At 45.3% G+C, this 20197-nt stretch overlaps 1 protein-coding gene across 2 annotated transcripts in view; it reads right to left on the bottom strand.

Moving 5' to 3' along the window:
- The window catches only part of LOC122565415 (excitatory amino acid transporter 1-like), a 303209-nt gene that overhangs the window by 63857 nt on the left and 219155 nt on the right, over positions 1–20197 (bottom strand). The window lies entirely within an intron of this gene.

Genomic DNA, 20197 nt, shown 5'->3' on the forward strand with positions numbered 1-20197 from the left:
GTGACATCAGTAATCATTAAATAAACAGAACATTATATGAAGTAGCTATAAAAAGGGACAAACAGCAAATAACTAGGGCTGATTTCAAAGTAAGAGAAGGGATTCAGCATAGGTGGGCTGAAAATAAGGATTGTTCAGGAAAGCTAACTGAGCAAAGGCAATAGAGAATAGGTGCTGGAGTAGGCCATTCTGCCTTCGAGCCAGAACCACCATTCATTATGACCATGGCTGATCATGGCCTAGACGGTTCAGGTACATGCCAGATAAAGATCACTTAGGTGGAAAGTTGAGGACATCCAAAGCCCCTTGGATGTCAAAGGAAGTAGAGATAATAACAACAAAGAAAAATACAGTTTATGAAAAATGTATAGAATACAATTTAAATCATAAAGTACAAAGTGCAAGAGGAAGTGAAAAAGAATGTAAGAAAATAACCATGGAATAGGAGAAAAAAAATACTGGCTAATATGAAACAGAATCCTGAAATCCTTTTTCATGTCAAATGGTTAATATAGTAGGTACTTATACAAAAACAGAAATTGCTGGAAAAGCTCAGAAGATCTGACAACATCTGTGGAGAGAAATCAGAGTTAACATTTTGGGTCCAGAGACCCTTCTGATAGTAGACAGGAAAATATTGCTTTTTATGCAGAAGATAGGGTAGGGTGGGCGGCACGGTGGCACAGTGGTTAGCACTGCTGCCTCACAGCGCCAGAGACCCGAGTTCAATTCCCGCCTCAGGCGACTGACTATGTGGAGTTTGCACGTTCTCCCCGTGTCTGCGTGGGTTTCCTCTGGGTGCTCCGGTTTTCTCCCACAATCCAAAGATGTGCAGGTCAGGTGAATTGGCCAAGCCCATAGTGTTAGACGAAGGGGTAAATGTCGGGGAATGGGTCTGGGTGGTTGCGCTTCGACGGGTCGGTGTGGACTTGTTGGACCGAAGGGCCTGTTTCCACACTAATGAGTAAACGATAGGTGGGCATAGAGCCCAAAGAGAGACAAGAACAGTTGGACGACGAAGGAATGGATAATGATCTGGCTAGGAGGGTGAATAGCTGTTAATGGGGACTGTTAGTGGCTAACAATGCAATTGCATATAATAGCAGACTATGTGATAACAAGGCCTGTGTGTGGGGGTTGGGGTAAGGACATGGGAGAGCTCAAGCCCTAAAGTTGTTGAACTCAATATTGAGTCCAGAAAGCTGTAGTTACCAAACGGAAAGTAAGTGCTTATGTCTGTTTCCATAGCTAGCTCCTGCAGCAGAGGGACTTCACTCCACATTTAGTGCCTGTCTTAGTCCCACACTGCCATCAAAAAATCAAGGTTTACAAGCTGATAATCAGTCTGATTCACCATGGTATGAACATTAAGTCTTGGAGTGAGTCTTGAAACTAAAGCACCTGACATGATGGAATTTGAATCCTGGTTCTCAGAATATTACCTGGATCTCTGGGTTACTGGCCCAGCAATAATACCACTATGCCATCCCATAAGTTAGGAAGTCTCTTTTGCAAATGGTAATTCATTCTAAATCATTCGCTAATTTTAAAGCTGGGATTAATACAATGTTGTTACCCGAAGATGTTAAGTGGACAAGGGGGTGTATGGAGTGCCTTGCAGATATTCCATGATCTCATTGAATGAAAGAACAGGCTTAAGGGTCTGAATGGTCTCTTCCTATTTCTACATTATTGTGGGAGGCTAGTGTGGAGTAACAAAAGCTGTCAACCCAATCCTTATAGAAGAGTCATGCCAAAGGATTGCAAAATTAGAAGCCTATCCAATATGGAAAAGGGATAAAACTCCTCCACCATAAAGCAATATTGAACTTCTTAAGAACAAAAGGCAGAATCATATTGGGGTCTGAGTTACATGGGCTATGTTGAGATTTGTAGCAGAATAGGACAAGATATCCAGTGAGGCCAATCTCAATGTTGAGAGAATCTTGCTGTTTTTCACAAGGTGCCAAGGAGAGTTCCTCCCTTGCCAGTGACTTGCTAATTATGCATGGTAACCACCTTGTAAATGACACAATTCATCTCATTATTATTCGGCTTCCCAACTTACCAAACATGCCAAACAGGATAGACATTGAGAAAATCTCAACATGGACATTAGAGAGGTACCAGACAGCTGGCCATTTGCTCTGATGAACTTCTATGTTCCACAGGTCAAAGTAACGTATCAAGGCATGATGCAAGGGCACCTGACACACCCACACCTTTCACCCATGGACATTGACATCTGGCATTTGCAAACCCCTCACAACTATCATGGCACCTCTCCAATGCACTTTCAGCTCACTCCTGAAGCACAGGCTTATATTGTAGGGTACAGTGGCAGCTAGCATTGAAATGTTACATCAGGTACACTTAGCAAACAGGGCAGGCACCCAGCTCACAGATTGGATCATTCGCACCTCAGGGCTGCTCACTTGCTCTCTTAGCATTTGTTCACTTAGTGCCCACCTGTTGCTCGCACCATTCTTTGCCTTGTCTTGCCATGCCATTTAACACAAAACATTAACAGTGTTGAGAGTGTGTTGCTGGGAAAGCACAGCAGGTCAGGCAGCATCCGAGGAGCAGGAAAATCGATATTTCAGGCCAGAGCCCTTCAGCAGAAATGAGGCCTCATTCCTGTGTTTTTCCAGCAACACACTCTCAACTCTGAATTCCAGCATCTGCAGACCTCACTGTCTCCACAAAACATTAACAGGCATCTTGCCTTGCTGGTCAGTAGTCCTTTTGCTGTATAACAGTGTGCTACCTCAATCTTATACCTGCACAATATGCCAGCAATTTACACAGCAAATACACTGTATGTGAAGCAAGCAGCAGCCAATTCTCAAAGTCTTAGGGGAATTGTCCTTGCCAAATTCCATGGAGACACCTGTCAGTCGGGGGCAAACTCTCATTCTAGTGCAGAGTGTTTATCTTTTGATATCCATTGATTCCAGTATTGCTAGGGCTCCTTAGTGCCACACTCAAGGTCGAATGAGGCCTTGATGTCAAAAGCTATCATTCTCACCTCATCTCTCAAATTCAGCTTTTTGTCCATGTTTGAACCAAGGCTGTAATGACATCAGGAGCTGAGTGGTCCCGGTGGAACCTAAATTAGGAAGGCTACTGCTGAGGAAGTGCTGCTTGATAATACTGTTGATGGCATCTTCCATGATTTTATTGATGATTGAGAGTAGATTGATAGGACAGAATATTTTTAGCTGGGTTGGATTTATCCTATTTTTTTCTGTACATGACATCCCTGAGTGATTTTCCACATTGTCGGGTAGATGTATTATAACTACTGAAATAGCTTAGCTTAGGGGAGTGACAAGTTCTGGAACACAAGTCTTCAATGCTAGTGCCGGAATGTTGTCAGCGCTCATAGACTTTGCAGTTGTTTCTTGATATCACACAGAGTGAATCAAATTGACTGAAAACTGATATCTGTGATACTGGGGACCTTTGAAGGAGACTGAGCTAGATAGTCCACTCAGCACTTCTGGCTTAGGATTGCTGCAAATGCTTCAGCCTATCTTTTGCACTGATGAGTTGGGTTCTTCCATTAATGAGGTTGGGGATATTTGTGGAACCTCTTCCACCAGTGAGTTTTTCAATTTTTTACCCCCATTCACAACTGAATGTGGCAGGACTGTAGAGCTTAGATCTGATCCGTTGGTTGTGGGACCCTTAACTCTGTCTATTAATTGATACTGTTTGGCATGCAAATAGTCCTGCTTGGAGGCTTCCCAAAATTTGAGGAAAGGTGTGAAGTATTCATTATTTCATTCAAGAAAGTAACAAATCAAACAGAGTGGCAGAAGGTAAACTGGACACTGCTCGGAGGAAGCAGATTCAAAGTTAAACTAGTTAATACAATCAGCCCACACTGAAACTGAGGCTGAGAGGGTCCTGGAGTGTCAGTACAATTAGAAATAGGGTTTTATTGAGGAAGTAGAGATCTCCCCACATACATGCAGGTGAAGAGTGGATGACCTTTCATCAGATAGTGGTATGCCAAAACATGAAATTCCTATGGCAGGACTTGCAGGAAAGCTCAAGCATTGATTAAACAACATCAGCCAATTGCAGAAAAGCACACTGAAACCAGTATACTTCAAACAGAAAATGAAGTTTTAGTATTGTTTCTCTGAAAGCAAGATCCAGAGGTCTGGTTCATCTATAAATTCTTTCCTTTCTCCTTGACCTACCCTTTCCCTCGCTATCTCTTGTTCCTAGTATACATATAAAAAGCATTAGGTTTCTCCTTAAGCCTTTTTGCCAAGGACATTTCATGGTCCCTTCTAACCCTCCTAATTTCTTGTATAAATTCTTTTCTACTTCCTTTGTACTCCCCAGAAGCCTTTTTTGATTTCAGTTTCCTGTACCTGACATATGCTTCCTTTTTCTTTTTGACTAATCATCCAAGATCTCTTGTCATCTAGGACTCCCGAATCTTGCCATACCTACCTTTCAGCCTCATAAGAACATTCCAGTCCTTAACTCAGGACAAATGACTTTTGAAAGACTCCTACATCTCAAATGAGAATTTAACCTCAAACAGCTGCCCACAATCTAATTTCCCTAGTTGCTGCCCAATACAGATGTAGTTCACCTTCTGCCAATTTAGCACTTTGACCAGAAGAACGTTTTCCAACTCTGAGCAGAGTTCCAGGGTTTAGAAGTTTCAGGCATGATAGACGGGAATGTAAAAGAGGTAGAGGAATTGCATTGTTGATTGAGTGTCACAGCTTTACTAAAAGAGAACATCTTGGAGAGCTAATCCAGCGAGGCCATATGGGTAGAACTCAGAACAGATAAAGTGTGAAACTGGAAAAAGCACAGCAAGTCAATCAGCATCAGAGGAGCAGGAGAGTCGATGTTTCAGGTTGAAACCTTTCACAAGTCCCGATGAAAGGGTCTGAGCTAAAACATCAACTCCCCTACTCCTCTGATGCTAATTGACCTGCTGTGCTTTTTTCAGCTCCACACTTTATCGACTCTGACTTTCCAGCATCTGCAGTCCTCAATCTCCAAGTGAGTAGAACTCAGGACTAAGAAAAGTGTAGTTACTATGATGAGATTATACTATAGGCCTCCCAGCAGCCAATGGGAGACAGAGAAACATATATGTAAGCAGGCCATGGAAAGATGTAAAATCAACAAGGTTATGGTGATGGGTGATTTTAATTTTCCCAGTATTGACTGAGAATCCCCTCATGCCAGGGGCTTAGGTGGGGTAGAATTTGTTAAGCCTATCCAGGAGGGATTAGAACATAGAACATTGAACAATACAGCACAGAACAGGCCCTTCAGCCCACGATGTTGTGCCGAACATTTGTCCTAGCTTAAGCACCCAACCATGTACCTATCCAATTGCCGCTTAAAGGTCGCCAAGGATTCTTGAAGCAAAATATAGAAAGTCCAAGGGGCTGTATTAGACCTTGTTTTGGAACAAGAGCCTGGCCAGATGATCGAAGCTTCAGTGGGGGAGCATTTTAGGAACAGTGATCATAGTTCCATTAGCTTTAAGATAGAGAAGGAAAAGGATAAGACTGGTCCTCAGGAGAAAGATTTTATTTGCAGGAAGGCTAACTATATGATATTAGGCAGGAATTATAAAAATTGGACTGGGGACAGCTGTTTGAGGTAAATCCATATTTGACATGTGGGAGTCTTTTAAAAGACAGTTGACCAGAGTTCAGGATCAACATGTTTCTTTGATGATGAAACATAACTTGGCAAGATTAGGAATGTTGGATAATGAGGGATGTTTTAAGTTTAATTAAAAAGAGAAAGAAAGCATATATAAGGTCTCGGAAACAGATTTTGCACAAGACCCTTGAGAAAACAGAAAATAACTACAAAAGAAAATAGGAGGGCTAGAAGGGACCATGAAATGTCTTTTGCAAGTAGGATCAAGGAGAATCCAAGGCATTTTATATGTATATTAGGAGCAAGAGGATAGCTAGGGAAAGAGTAGGTCCACCTAAAGACAAAGGAGGACGCTTATACATGGAGCCAGAGGAAATGGGTGAAGTCCTCAATGAATACTTTGCATCAGTATTTAACAAGGAGAAAGAAATGGTTGACAGTAAGTTTAGGGAGGAATTTGTAGATATTCTAAGTTGATATCAAGAAAGAGGAGATGTTGGATGTTTTGAAAAACATTAAGGTATGTATGTAAGTTAGCTCACTGAGCTGGAAGGTTTGTCTTTAGATGTTTCATCACCATGACTCGGGAACATCCTCAGTAAGTGTCCGGTGAAGCGTTGTTGGTGTGTCCTGCCTCTCTATTTATAGGTCTTGATTTCTTAAGGTGAGTGATGTCATTTCCAGTTCTATTTTTCAAGGGAATGAAGATAGGTGGGTCCAAATTGATGTGTTTATTGATGGAGTTCTGGTTAGAGTGCCATGCCTTTAAGAATTCTCTTGCGTGTCTTTGTTTCACCTGTCCTAGGGTGTGTGTGTTGTCCCAGTCAAAGTGGTGTCCTTCTTTGTCTGTATGTATGGAAACTAGTAATAGTGGTTGAGTCTTTGTGGTGTAAAATTATGTCCCAATACATGTGTGAATCATTATGCAACACATGTATTGGGCCAAGCAGTGGAATGTGGTGAAAGGGTTAAAATTGTGTCCCAATACATGTGTGAATCTAACCGAAAATGGAAGGTGTCGCTTGGTCCCGTGTGAATCTTGTTATACACCTTCCCGTGTGAATCTTCTTATCTGTATGTAACCAGAATGGAATGTGTTTTTTAGCCTTGCTCTGCTGTTCACATGAATGTTTATATCTGGAAAAGGGTATATCAGCTGGAGAAGTCTCCAGTTCGGTAGAGTCTGCTCCGGGGTTACGTTTAACCGCCGAGCGTGGGTTGTTGGCAACCGCTCTACGAGAACTGACGGCTCCCAGTTCGGGTAACGTGTAGAGTGAGTATAAACCAGACCCGTTGTAAGTACGAGACTGGTTGTGGTGACACTGCGGGGAATAAAACACTTATATTCTAGCAGACTCGCCTCTTGGCTGTTTGTTCTGTGTCAGACTACTTTCCTGCGAGCCTGGTCCTTGACCTTGAGAATTTTTTAAAACATTTTGGCGTAGTCGGCAGGATCAATCGCAATTGAGGAAAGATTTTGATACAGAACAATGTTTTGGAAAAAGGCTAAGAAACCAGAGGAACAAACTGTGGAGGTCCTGACCGTCCCGGGATGGCATGGGCCGTGGCATGGCGTGGCAGTTTGTTTGAGAAATGGTGGGGGGCGACCGGAGGACTGGGAGGCCGAGGGCGTAGGAACCCCAGGGTCGCTGCTGTCCACCCTTGAGAGGATCCCAGTCCTGCCGAAGAACCCATTGCCTGGGGTACAGCGGAGGATGTGGGCCTGTGCGGCGGCTTGTAGACAACAGTCAGACAAGCGCCAAAAAGCTGAAGCAGAATTAGCCCTCCTGAAACATGAGCAGGGACTCAGTTCGGGAGATGCCTCTATGTTGAGGCAGGAAATTATGAAGTTAAAAGCTGAATTGACAGCATTAACTGAACTAGCAGGACGAACTATTATGTATTTATCTGCTAAGAAACGGAAAGAGAAAAGGAAGGTCCCTCGAACCCCGGACCCGGTACAAGTACGGGCGTTTGTAGCCCAGTTAAATAACGGGGATCGGTGGGATATCGATCATTGGGATGGGAACATTTGGGGAGATTTAGATGATCAGTACGAAGAGGACCCACCCGTACTCCAAGCTAAACCAGTGGTTAGGAGAAAGCAGGTTCAGAGACGTCTCCCAGTGCAACGGGAGGTAATGTTAGATGAGGAAGGAAACCCTATACGGAATGAACAAGGGGAGGCAATTATGCATGAATTACCGCGGGCTCAGCCTCCCGCAGAATTCTCTGAATTAACGGAAGACTTCACTACCGATGAGGTGCTGTTTATCACCCAGAAAACCCGACGTAATCCTGGGGAGCCGTTAGAGCTATGGCTAATTCGGCTCCTCGAGGAAGGGGGGCAACAAGTGCAGGTAGACTATCAGGATGCTCCCAAGTTTGGTGGATTAGCAAAGGATGCTGCCATAGACCTGGGGTACCGCAACCAAGCCAAGGATATGGTAATAGATCGCAGTATGGGGACCCTATTTGGGATGTATGCCAGGGCAGTGGCCGAACAGTATCCCTTCCCGTCCGATTGGCCCCCCTTGGAAGGAACTTGGACAACGATTAAGGAAGGGGTTCAGAGGCTAACCCGTTTGTGTGTGCGGGATGCCCTGTTGCTGGGAGTGCTGGACGAGGTAGATAACACAAATGTTAGTAGACAGACTAGAGACCATCTAGTGAAGACTGCCCCCCCCCATTATAAACCACTGTTATTAACCATAATGTTGAGTGGACGGGGAGAAACCCTAGGAGATGCCCGTAGTATGATGAGGGAGATGGGTGGTTTGGGGGATTGGGGACCCACAACCCGTGCTTCTCAGGGGGGCACGGAGGGGCGTCGCCCTGAGGCTCGGGCAGGGGGAAAAGTAAACCCTAATCAAGGAAGTAACCAAGGCCCCTCACGGCGTGCTTTGTGGCAAGCTTTGATACGGGCGCAGGTCCCAGCATCGGAGATTGATGGCCTACCTACACCGGAATTAAAAGACTTATGCAGACGAAAGGGACTGAAGGTGTCCCGGGTAGAGACGGAGTCCCGACCCACTATGGAAGACCTAGTGGAATTACTAACACAAAAATGTCAGACACGGGGTCCGGTTGTTAATGAGCCTCGAAGGGGTAGAACTTCCACTTCCCAGCGGTGGGAATCCTCGGAGGACGAGGAGGAGGAGGAGGTACGGCCTCCCCTCCGAGAGTGTTATAAAGTGGATAGGCGTGGCCGGAAACCTAGTAAGAAAGGCAAGAACAAAGAAGGGCGAGGCAAACGTCTTTACCCAGTGCTGTCTGGGGAAGATGAATGGGAGGAACAATAGGAATCGGGCCAAGCCCCAAGGGTTTGCCCACGAACGAGCCAATGGTCAGCAGACGACATTCGACCTCATGTATCATTGACTATCTATTGGCGCAAATCCGTCCAAACCGTTATGGCTCTAGTGGACACAGGGGCGGAGGCCACCTTAATCTATGGGACGCCCCATAAGTTTAAAGGAACCCCAGTCACGCTGGTTGGGCTGGGAGGTAATCTGATTGAAGGAAGAACAGTACAATTGCCCCTAAAGATAGGTACAATGCCCATTAAAACTTATTCAATTATCATTACACCGGTTAGAGAATGGATCCTGGGAATGGACATTCTGGCCGGTTTAACACTTCACCTCCAACAAGGGAAGTTTGAATTTGGAATCACGAAAATGGCTTTGCGCTGTAGGACGGTGTTAGTGGGAAAGGTTAAGATGGACCCCTTCCCCATCCCGATCGCCGATCGCATAATAAGTCTTAGACAGTATAGGATTCCCGGCGGACATAAAGAAATATCCGCCACAATTAAGGATTATTTGGAAGCGGGAGTGCTTAGGACATGCACCACGGCGTGGAATAACCCCTTATGGCCCGTACATAAAGCCGATGGGTCATGGCGGATGACGGTAGATTATCGGCAACTAAACCGTCACACTCCGGCCTTGACGGCAGCGGTCCCGGATGCCGTCACTATTATAGGACGAATCCAACATCATCCAGGGGTGTGGTACGGAGTAATTGATTTGGCTAATGCCTTCTTCACAATTCCTATTCCCGAAGATAGGCAGGAACAGTTCGCATTCACTTGGGAGGGTAGACAATTCACGTTCACACGACTGCCCCAAGGATATCTGCATAGCCCTACTATCTGCCACCGGATAGTTGCAGAACACTTGGCTGCCTTTAAAGTGCCTGACGAAGTGATGATCTCGCACTATATTGACGATATGATGATACAGGGGACAAGTCAGAAGCAGGTTCAGGAATTGCTGGACCAACTGGTTCAACATATGCGAGGATATGGGTGGGAGATCAACCCAGCCAAAATCCAGGGTCCCTCACAAACGGTAAAATTCTTAAGAATCGTGTGGAACAAGGGGGAAAGGGAAATCACTGCGAAAGCTAAAAATAAGATTCAGGTCTTTGCCGTCCCTCACACCCAGAAGGACGTGCAGCAATTTATTGGGTTATTCGGATTCTGGAGACAGCATATTCCCCATTTAGGACAAATTTTAAAACCTTTGTATCGAGTTACGAGGAAAAAGGCAGCGTTCGAATGGACGGAGGTCCATCAAACTGCATTTGAAATGGCCAAGCAAGCGATACAGCAAGCTGTATCCTTGGGAAAGATACAGTCAGGACCTGTAGAACTGCAAGTCTCAGCACAGGGGGATTATGCCAATTGGAGCTTATGGCAAAAACAGGAAAGGACCCGTAAGCCACTGGGATTTTGGTCCCGAAAATTACCCCCGGCAGGGGAACGGTATACCCCCTTTGAGAAACAGTTATTAGCATGCTACTGGGGCTTGGTGGAAACCGAAGCCCTGACCATTGGACATGAAGTGATCATGAGAACAGTTATCCCTATTCTTCCGTGGGTACTTAGTGACCCCACTACCCACCGAATAGGAACTGCCCAAGAGAGCAGCATCATTAAATGGAAATGGTATGTGTCGGAGAGAGTGCGGACTGGACAGAAAGGAGTGTCAGTCCTACATGAGCAAGTGGCGGAGGCCCCTGAGGAAGGGGAAAAACGGTTTGAGGTGATTGAATACAAGGAATCACCCGTTAAGATGGGAAAACGGTATGATGAACTGACCCCGGATGAACAAGCCACGGCTTGGTTCGTAGATGGGTCAGCCCAATGGAAAGCGGGACAGCGTAGATGGAAAGCTGCCGCCTTTAACCCAAAACAAGGCACTACCCTAGAAGAATTAGGGGAGGGAAAAAGTAGTCAGTGGGCAGAATTAAAGGCAGTGCATATGGTAGTCATGCAAGCAGGGGTCATGGGAGTTTGTTTGTTCTCTGACTCGTGGTCAGTGGTTAACGGCATGACACAATGGATGCCAACTTGGCAGGCCAATCAGTGGATGATCCAGAATAGGGAAGTGTGGGGTAAACAGTTATGGGAAGATATATGGGAGAAAGCTCAATACCTGGTCATATACATCACCCACGTAGATGCCCATACCTCTCGAAATGATGTGGAAGCTCTACATAACCGATATGTGGATGGTATCGTCCGAACCATGATGGTGCAAAGGGGCACCTCAGTGGACCTAGCTAGATGGGCACACCTTAAGGCTGGGCACTGGGGAGTGCAAGGAACCTTGCACTGGGCTCGAGACCGAGGAATAGATCTTATGGTAGATGATGTTAAGACTGCAGTAAACCAGTGTGAGCAGTGTCAACATCAGCGGCAGGGAGTGCCCCAACACATGATGGGACATATCCATCGGGGGGATGGTCCGGGACAGAGCTGGCAAATGGACTTTGTGGGTCCCTTACCCTCCTCACAAGGATGTAACCACATATGTACAGCTGTGGACACTATGTCTGGGGTTTTGGTAGCCCATCCCTGTCGTCACAACAATCAACAGGCTACCTTGCGATGTTTAGATTTGATTGAACAATTTTATGGATTGCCCATACAGGTCCAGAGTGACAATGGCTCCCATTTCACAGGAAGGGCGGTAAAGCAGTGGTGTCACGATAACCACGTGGAATGGGTTTATCATGTACCCTATCACCCACAAGCTGCGGGACTTATAGAACGAATGAATGGGCTTCTGAAGTCCTCACTACGAAAAGCAGGAGGTTGCAATGACTTAACGGGTTGGAGGAAGCAACTAATTCGGGTGGTGAAACAAATTAATAACCGCCCATTAGGAAATGGGGTAACACCCTTGAATAGGATGATACGAGTATGTGATACCCCAAAGACTCAGCCTATTAAAATGTGGAAGTTCGCTGAGGAAGCTGATATTCCCGTAAGGGCCACGCCGGCTTCGGCTGGACTGGACCTACGAGCACTAACTGCCCAGACTTTGATCCAACAGAAACCTACGGTGATTAAGACCGGGTTAGGGTTGATTTGTCCCCCTGGAACCTATGGGCATATCCTCCCGCGGTCGGGACTGTCACTAAAGGGGATTGATGTGATGGCAGGCGTAATTGACGCAGACTACCAAGGGGAGTTGGGGGTGATCCTGGTCAACATCACCGCTGAACCTTACGTGATACAGAAGGGGGACAGAATAGCGCAATTGGTCATTAAGCCATGTAACCTTACAACGGTGGAAGAGATGGGAGCTCCCGTTACGGTTACTGAGCGTGGTACGACACCCTGCTGGGAGGCGCAGGAACTGTTATGGGTATCTCGAATGCCATTGACTCTGAGGTAACCCGTACTAAATTATCTAACACGGGACAGGCCACCTCACAAGGACTACATACTATTGGAAGGTGGATGCCATCCGTAATGATGACTCAAGGAGAGACAGCTGAAATAATGATACGATCTCTGCAATGGGAACTGGATGTCTGGGGCGCCACTCAGGAACTGTTTGAGAACATTACGGCTCAGTTAAATTGGACTGCCTGTCATATTCAAATGTTGCATGCTCAAATACAGAAAGAACGCTTTTTGCGTGTGGTAACATCCCCCAATGTACAGGCGTGGAGGGGACTATGGAATGTATCTGAGAAATTGTGGATGATAACCCATCCAGAGCGAACATGGTGTAACGCAACTATGTGTAACGGATACTTTGTTACCATGAATGTAACCCACACTGTTACGGTCTGTCGATATTATGTATTACCAGTGATTACATCTTCTGGATATTATTTTCTGAAGACAAGGGGACAGTGGTTTAGCCCAGATACCAATATTACCTATGATCTGTCCGCTTGTGAACAGACTGATCAGGGGAAAACTTGCCTACTGATGGACAGGTATCGGGACCCTTGCTTGACTAAGGGAACGGCCCTGTGCGAATGGACTGTTGAGACTCCAAGGGACATGATGTGGCAGATTGGGCCACACACGCTCTGTGTGGCTACCAATAATCCACATCCTATGCTTCCCTCAGCACCGTTCTCGGGATGCCTCTCAAATGTCTATCAGTGGCACTGGCAGAATCACACCTATTTGTTGACCACTTATAGCAGTGCTCGCCACTTTACCAAGGTGCAGTGGAAAGTGCTGAGGAATCCCTGGAACATTTCCCTGGATCGGTTTAAGCGGGCATTGGACCGATCCGAGGAGCTTAAGCAGATATTACGAAAGCATCAAATCAATGTCACCAAGGTTACGGTGTCTACCTTTATACATGGACAGGAGGTAGTACATGCTGCCCGTGTAGTGGACGTGGAGTCAGCTCATCATTGGTGGGACATATTGAGTGGTATGTCCTCCACTGCGGGGACATTCCTGTTCCCACCCTAGTCGATCCTGGTAGCGGTCCTGGTGATTTTAACATGCTGTAATGTCCTGACTTGCTTGTATATTTGGCGTGTACATAGGCGCTTGTTAGAAAGAATACATATGGGCATAATGTAACACATGTATTGGGTCAAGCAGTGGAATGTGGTGTAAAATTATGTCCCAATACATGTGTGAATCATTATGCAACACATGTATTGGGCCAAGCAGTGGAATGTGGTGAAAGGGTTAAAATTGTGTCCCAATACATGTGTGAATCTAACCGAAAATGGAAGGTGTCGCTTGGTCCCGTGTGAATCTTGTTATACACCTTCCCGTGTGAATCTTCTTATCTGTATGTAACCAGAATGGAATGTGTTTTTTAGCCTTGCTCTGCTGTTCACATGAATGTTTATATCTGGAAAAGGGTATATCAGCTGGAGAAGTCTCCAGTTCGGTAGAGTCTGCTCCGGGGTTACGTTTAACCGCCGAGCGTGGGTTGTTGGCAACCGCTCTACGAGAACTGACGGCTCCCAGTTCGGGTAACGTGTAGAGTGAGTATAAACCAGACCCGTTGTAAGTACGAGACTGGTTGTGGTGACACTGCGGGGAATAAAACACTTATATTCTAGCAGACTCGCCTCTTGGCTGTTTGTTCTGTGTCAGACTACTTTCCTGCGAGCCTGGTCCTTGACCTTGAGAATTTTTTAAAACAGTCTTTTGGTGGTTAGTTGGTGTTCATGTATCCTGGTGGTAGGTTTCCTGCTAGTCTATCCGATGTAGTGTTTTTACAGTGCTTGCAGGGTATATTGTAAATGATGGGCTGAAAATGTGTTGCTGGAAAAGCGCAGCAGGTCAGGCAGCATCCAAGGAGCAGGAGAATCAATGTTTCGGGCATGAGCCCTTCTTCAGGAATGAGGAAAGTGTGCCAAGCAGGCTAAGATAAAAGGTAGGGAGGAGGGACTTGGGGGAGGGGCGTTGGAAATGCGATAGGTGGAAGGAGGTCCAGGTGAGGGTGATAGGCTGGAGTGGGGGTGGGGGCGGAGAGGTCAGGAAGAAGATTGCAGGTTAGGAAGGTGGTGCTGAGTTCAAGGGTTGGGACTGAGACAAGGTGGGGGGAGGGGAAATGAGGAAGGTGGACAAATCTGAGTTCATCCCTTGTGGTTGGAGGGTTCCTAGGCGGAAGATGAGGCACTCTTCCTCCAGCCGTCGTGTTGCTATGATCTGGCGATGGAGGAGTCCAAGGATCTGTATGTCCTTGGTGGAGTGGGAGGGAGAGTTGAAGTGTTGAGCCACGGGGTGGTTGGGTTGGTTGGTCCGGGTGTCCCAGAGGTGTTCTCTGAAACATTATGCAAGTAGGCGGGCTGTCTCCCCGATATAGAGGAGGCCACATCGGGTGCAGCAGATGCAGTAAATGATGTGTGTGGAGTTGCAGGTGAATTTGTGGCAGATATGGAAGGATCCTTTGGGGCCTTGGAGGGAAGTGAGGGGGGAGGTGTGCGCGCAAGTTTTGCATTTCTTGCGGTTGCAGGAGAAGGTGCTGGGAGTGGAGGTTGGGTTGGTGGGGGGTGTGGACCTGACGAGAGAGTCACGGAGGGAGTGGTCTTTTCGGAACGCTGATAGGGGAGGGGAGGGAAATATATCCCTGGTGGTGGGGTCCGTTTGGAGGTGGCGGAAATGACGACGGATGATACAATGTATATGGAGGTTGGTGGGTGGTAGGTGAGGACCAGTGGGGTTCTGTCCTGGTGGCAGTTGGAGGGGCGGGGCTCAAGGGCGGAGGAACGGGAAGTGGAGGAGATGCGGTGGAGGGCATCGTCGACCACGTCGGGGGGGAAATTGCGGTCTTTGAAGAAGGAGGCCATCTGGGTTGTTTGGTATTGGAACTGGTCCTCCTGGGAGCAGATGCGGCAGAGACAAAGGAATTGGGAATATGGGATGGCGTTTTTACAGGGGGCAGGGTGGGAGGAGGTGTAGGGTGTAGTCTGGGTAGCTGTGGGAGTCGGTCGGTTTGTAGTAGATGTCCGTGTTGATTCGTTCACCCGTGATAGAAATGGAGAGGTCTAGGAAGGGGAGGGAGGAGTCTGAGACGGTCCAGGTAAATTTGAGGTCGGGGTGGAAGGTGTTGATAAAGTGGATGAACTGTTCAACCTCCTCGTGGGAACACGAGGCAGCGCCGATACAGTCATCGATGTAGCGGAGGAAAAGGTGGGGTGTGGTGCCAGTGTAGCTGCGGAAGATGGACTGTTCCACATATCCGACGAAGAGGCAGGCATAGCTGGGGCCCATGCGGGTGCCCATGGCTACTCCTTTGGTTTGGAGGAAGTGGGAGGATTGGAAAGAGAAGTTGTTCAGAGTAAGTAAATGATGTTAGTTTTGCTGGTATTATCTAATGGATCCCTTAGGTTCGTTAATCGCTGTTTGAGTGTGTTGATAGGTTTGTGGGCTACCGCGATGCCAATGAGTCTGAGTAGTCTGGAAGTCATTTCTGATATGTCTTTGATGTAAGGTAATGTGGCTTAGTTTTTGGTTGCGTTGTGTCTGCGGAATCAGCAGATTGTGTTTATTGGGTACCTGGTTTTCTTGAAAATATAGATAGTTTTCTTCTACAATTTGTAGTTCTTGGGTGCTGCAGTGTGATATAGCTTGTTGAAATAATGTTTTGATGCAGCCCTGTTTGTGGGTGTTGGGATGATTGCTTCTGAAGTTAAGTATTTGGTCTGTGTTTATTGTTTTTCTGTCGATGCTGGTTTGAAGCTCTCCTTTAACTGTATTTTCAACTGTTACATCTAGGAATTGGAGTCTGTTATCTTTCTCCTCCTCCCTTGTGAATGTTATGGCTGTCAGGATATTGTTGATGGTGTTGAATGTTTCCTTTAATTTGTTCCGTTTTGTGATGACAAAGGTGTCATCCACACAGTGGACCCAAAGTTTGGGTTGGCTAGATGGGAGGGCAGCTTGTTCAAGTCTCTGCATTACTGCTTCCGCTATGAGCCCTGGTATTAGTGATCCCATAGGTATTCCGTTGACTTGTTTGTAGGTTTTGTTATTGCATGTGAAGTGGGTGGTGAGGCACAGGTCCACTAGCTTGAGGATGTTGTCTTTGCTGATGAGGTTAGTGCTGCCTGGTGTTTGTGGTCCTGGTTTTCCCAGTAGTGATGCCAGTATTTCTTTGGCCAAGTCCATGTTAATTGATGTGAAAAGGGCTGTAACATCAAAGGAGACCATTATTTCATCCTCTTCTATCTTGGTGTCTTTGATGGTGTTCAGGAAATCTTGGGTGGAGTGAATGGAGTGGTGTGAATATTCAATTAGGCGTTTTAGTTTTTGGTGGAGTTCCTTAGCTAGTCTGAATGTTGGTGTACCAGGTAAGGATACTATGGGTTTGAGAGGTACCCCAGGTTTGTGTATGTTTGGTAATCCATAGAAGCGTGGTGTGTTGGATCCATCTGGTTTCATGTTTTGGAAGTCTGTCCTGTTTAATTTTCCTGTTTTTAAAAAAATGCTGTGAGAAAGGATGAGAGTCTGTTGAGTAGTTGTGGGGTTGGGTCTATCGCCACCTGCTGCTAAGTGCCAGTATCTGCAAGCAGAGCATTTGCCTTTTTAAGATAGTCGGATTTGTTTGAAATAATGGTCATGCGTCCCTTGTCTGCAGGAATTATTACAAGGTTTTTGTCTTTCTTAACGTCTTTCTAAAGATTTATTTTCTTGAACATCAAATGTGTTTCCTTCCTTTTTTGGCCTAATGTAGGTACAAAAGCTTGTCTTTTGGTCTGCTGTGTTTCCTCTGATAGACCGTTATTTTTTAATGTGGATTCAATTGCTGCGAAGAAGTCCTTTTTACTCGCGTCTTTGTAATTGTAGTTTTAACGAGCTACATCACACAACTGCACACAAGAACTACAGACAGCAGAAGAAAAATATCTATGCAACGTTTTCAATCCACTGAAACAAACTCAAACAACCAGACACAAAGCAACCAAAAACTATAGCTACATTACCTTACATCAAAGACATATCAGAAAGGACTTCCAGGCTACTCTAACCCCTTGGTATCATGGTAGCCCACAAACCTATCAACACACTTAAACAGCAACTAATGAACCTAAAGGATCCATTAGATACTACCAGCAAAACTAATGTCACTTACAAGACACCATGCAAGAACTGTAAAACAATACTACAGCTGACAAACAAGCAGAAACCTGCCACCAGGATACACGAACACCGACTAGCCACCAAAAAACACAACCCACTATCACAAGTTTTCATACATATAGACAAAGGACACCACTTTGACTGGGACAACACACACATCCTAGGACAGGTGAAACAAAGGCACGCACAAGAATTCTTAGAGACATGACATTCTAACCAGAACTCCATCAATAAACACATCAATTTAGCTCCTATCTACCTTCGCTTGAAAAAAAGAACCAGAAATGACATCACCCACATTAAGAAATCAAGACCTACAAATAGAGAGGCGGGACATACCACCAGTTCATCACTAGAGACTCTTACTGATGATGTTACCTAGTCATGGTGACGAAACATCTGAAAACAAACCTTCCAGCTCAGTGAGCTAACTTATGTACTTACCATCAACCTGAGCTACAAATCTTCTCAAAAATCGCACACGTTAAGGTAGATATGTTCCTAGGGTCTGAAGGGAATTATCCCAGGAGATTGAAGGAGAAAAGGGAGGAGACTGTTGAGGCCTTGTCAAGGTCTCAGAAGACTGGAGAATAACCAGTGTTGTTCCTTTGTTTAAGAAGGGCGACAGGGAAAATCCAGGAAATTATAGGCCAAGTGGTATATCAGCGGTGGATAAATTAATAGAGCAGATTCTTAGGGATGAGATTTACTTACATTTGGAGAAGAATGGACATACCAGGGGTAGCCAGCATGGCTCTGTGTGGGAGAATCTTCTCTTACATGCTTAATTGAGTTTTTTGAAAAAATGAGAAAAATGATTGATGAGGGCAAAGGAGTTGTTATGGTCTACATGAGCTTTCCTAAAGCATTTGACATAGTCCCTTATGATAAACTAGTCCAGAAGATCAAATTCATGGTGAGTGGCAGGTTGGTTACAAAAGTTGGTTTGGCCAGAGAAGACAGAGGGTAGTTGTGGAGAAACACCTTTCTGACTGGAAATCAGTGACCAGTGGTGTTCAGCAAAGACCAGTATGGGGACCTCTGTTGTTTCTAATATGTATATAAATGATTTGGTGAAAATGTTGGTAGTCTGATTAGTAAGTTTATAGTTTGCACAAAAGTTGGTGGAGTTGTGGATCATAAGGAAATTTGTCAAAGGATGCAGCATAATACAGATCAGTTGGAAAGATAGGCAGGGGAATGGTATATGGAGCTTCATTTGGGCAACTGGGAGGTGATGCACTTTGGGAGGTCAAATTCAAGAGGAAAGCATATTGTGAATGGCCAGACCCTTAGGAGAATTGTTACACTGAGGAATCGTGAGATGCGAGTCTATAGTTCCCTGAAAGTGGCAACACAAGTAGATAAAGTGGTAAAGAATACGTATGACCTGATTACTGACATTGGTCAGGGCATTGAGTATACAAGTTGATAAATCATGTTGCAACTGTGTATGACTTTAGCAGACCACATTTGGAGTCCTGTGTTGCCACACTCTAGGAAACATGTAGAAGTCTTGGAGAGGGTGCAAAAGAGGACCACAGGATGCTGTCTGGATTGGAGTGTATTAGCTATAGTGAGAGGGTTGTTAAATTTGGATTGTTTTTGCTCAAGCATCAGAGGCTGATGGGTGATCTGATGCAAGGTATAAAATGATGACAGGCATGGATAGGGTGCATAGTCAGAGTCTTTTTCTTAAGGTGGAAATGTCAAATACTAGAGTGTATAGGTTTAAGGTAAGAGGGGAAACTTTAAAAAAGTTGTGCAAGGCAAGGTTTTCACACAGAGGGTGTTAGGTGCTTGGAACTCATTACCAGGAGAGGTGAGGATTGAGAAACATACCAACCATGTTGGAATAGCAGAGCAGGCTCCATGGGCTGAATGGTCTAATTCTGCTTTTGTATCTGATGGTTGTATGGAAGTGACAAATATGTTTTTCTCTCCATAAATTCTGCTGGACTTGCTGAGTTTCTCCAGCACTTTATATTTTCATTGCAGATTTGCAGCATCTGTAGTATTTTGCTTTTATTTGAACAAGAATGAAATTGGCAAGAATAGTCCCTAGTACGGTGGCTGGACAAGTCATATGGGACAAATCAGGTTATGTTTTATATGAGCCAGTGCTGAGTGCTTTGATAAACCTGTGGAAGATTTCAAGAGAGACAGAAAGGAAAACTGTCTCTAAGCATGAATCCAGCCTGGAACAGCAACATGGGAGCAGGAAGCATGAGGAATAACCAAGGATTGGGTTCCAATATTGGTAATGTTAGAGTTGGGAGGATGAAAATGCAGGCATGTTGATAGGAGGGTTGAGGGGTCTAGGAAGGTTAAAAAAGAAATGGAAATGTGAGTGATGGGTTAGACTAGCAGCCAAAATACAAACATAAAAGCATATATAGAAAACTCAAACAACAGAGGCCTAATAATGAAAGAGGTATTAAGATATACAAAGCATTTAATATTAAATGGGTGATTTAAACACAGATGGGAACACATGAATATACAGATACACACAGACAGGTAGAGGTACACATAGACAGGTACGCACACAACAGAGAGTGGACAACATATATATGGCTATACACAGACATAAATATACACAGAAATCCATGCACATGGATCTACACACACACAAATGACATCAAACTCCAGGAAAAGCTGATATTTACA

Source organism: Chiloscyllium plagiosum, unplaced genomic scaffold (genome assembly GCF_037043375.1).
Source record: "Chiloscyllium plagiosum isolate Xiang-an unplaced genomic scaffold, Cpla_swu_hap1 HiC_scaffold_2, whole genome shotgun sequence".
NCBI classification, from domain to species: Eukaryota; Metazoa; Chordata; class Chondrichthyes; order Orectolobiformes; family Hemiscylliidae; genus Chiloscyllium; species Chiloscyllium plagiosum.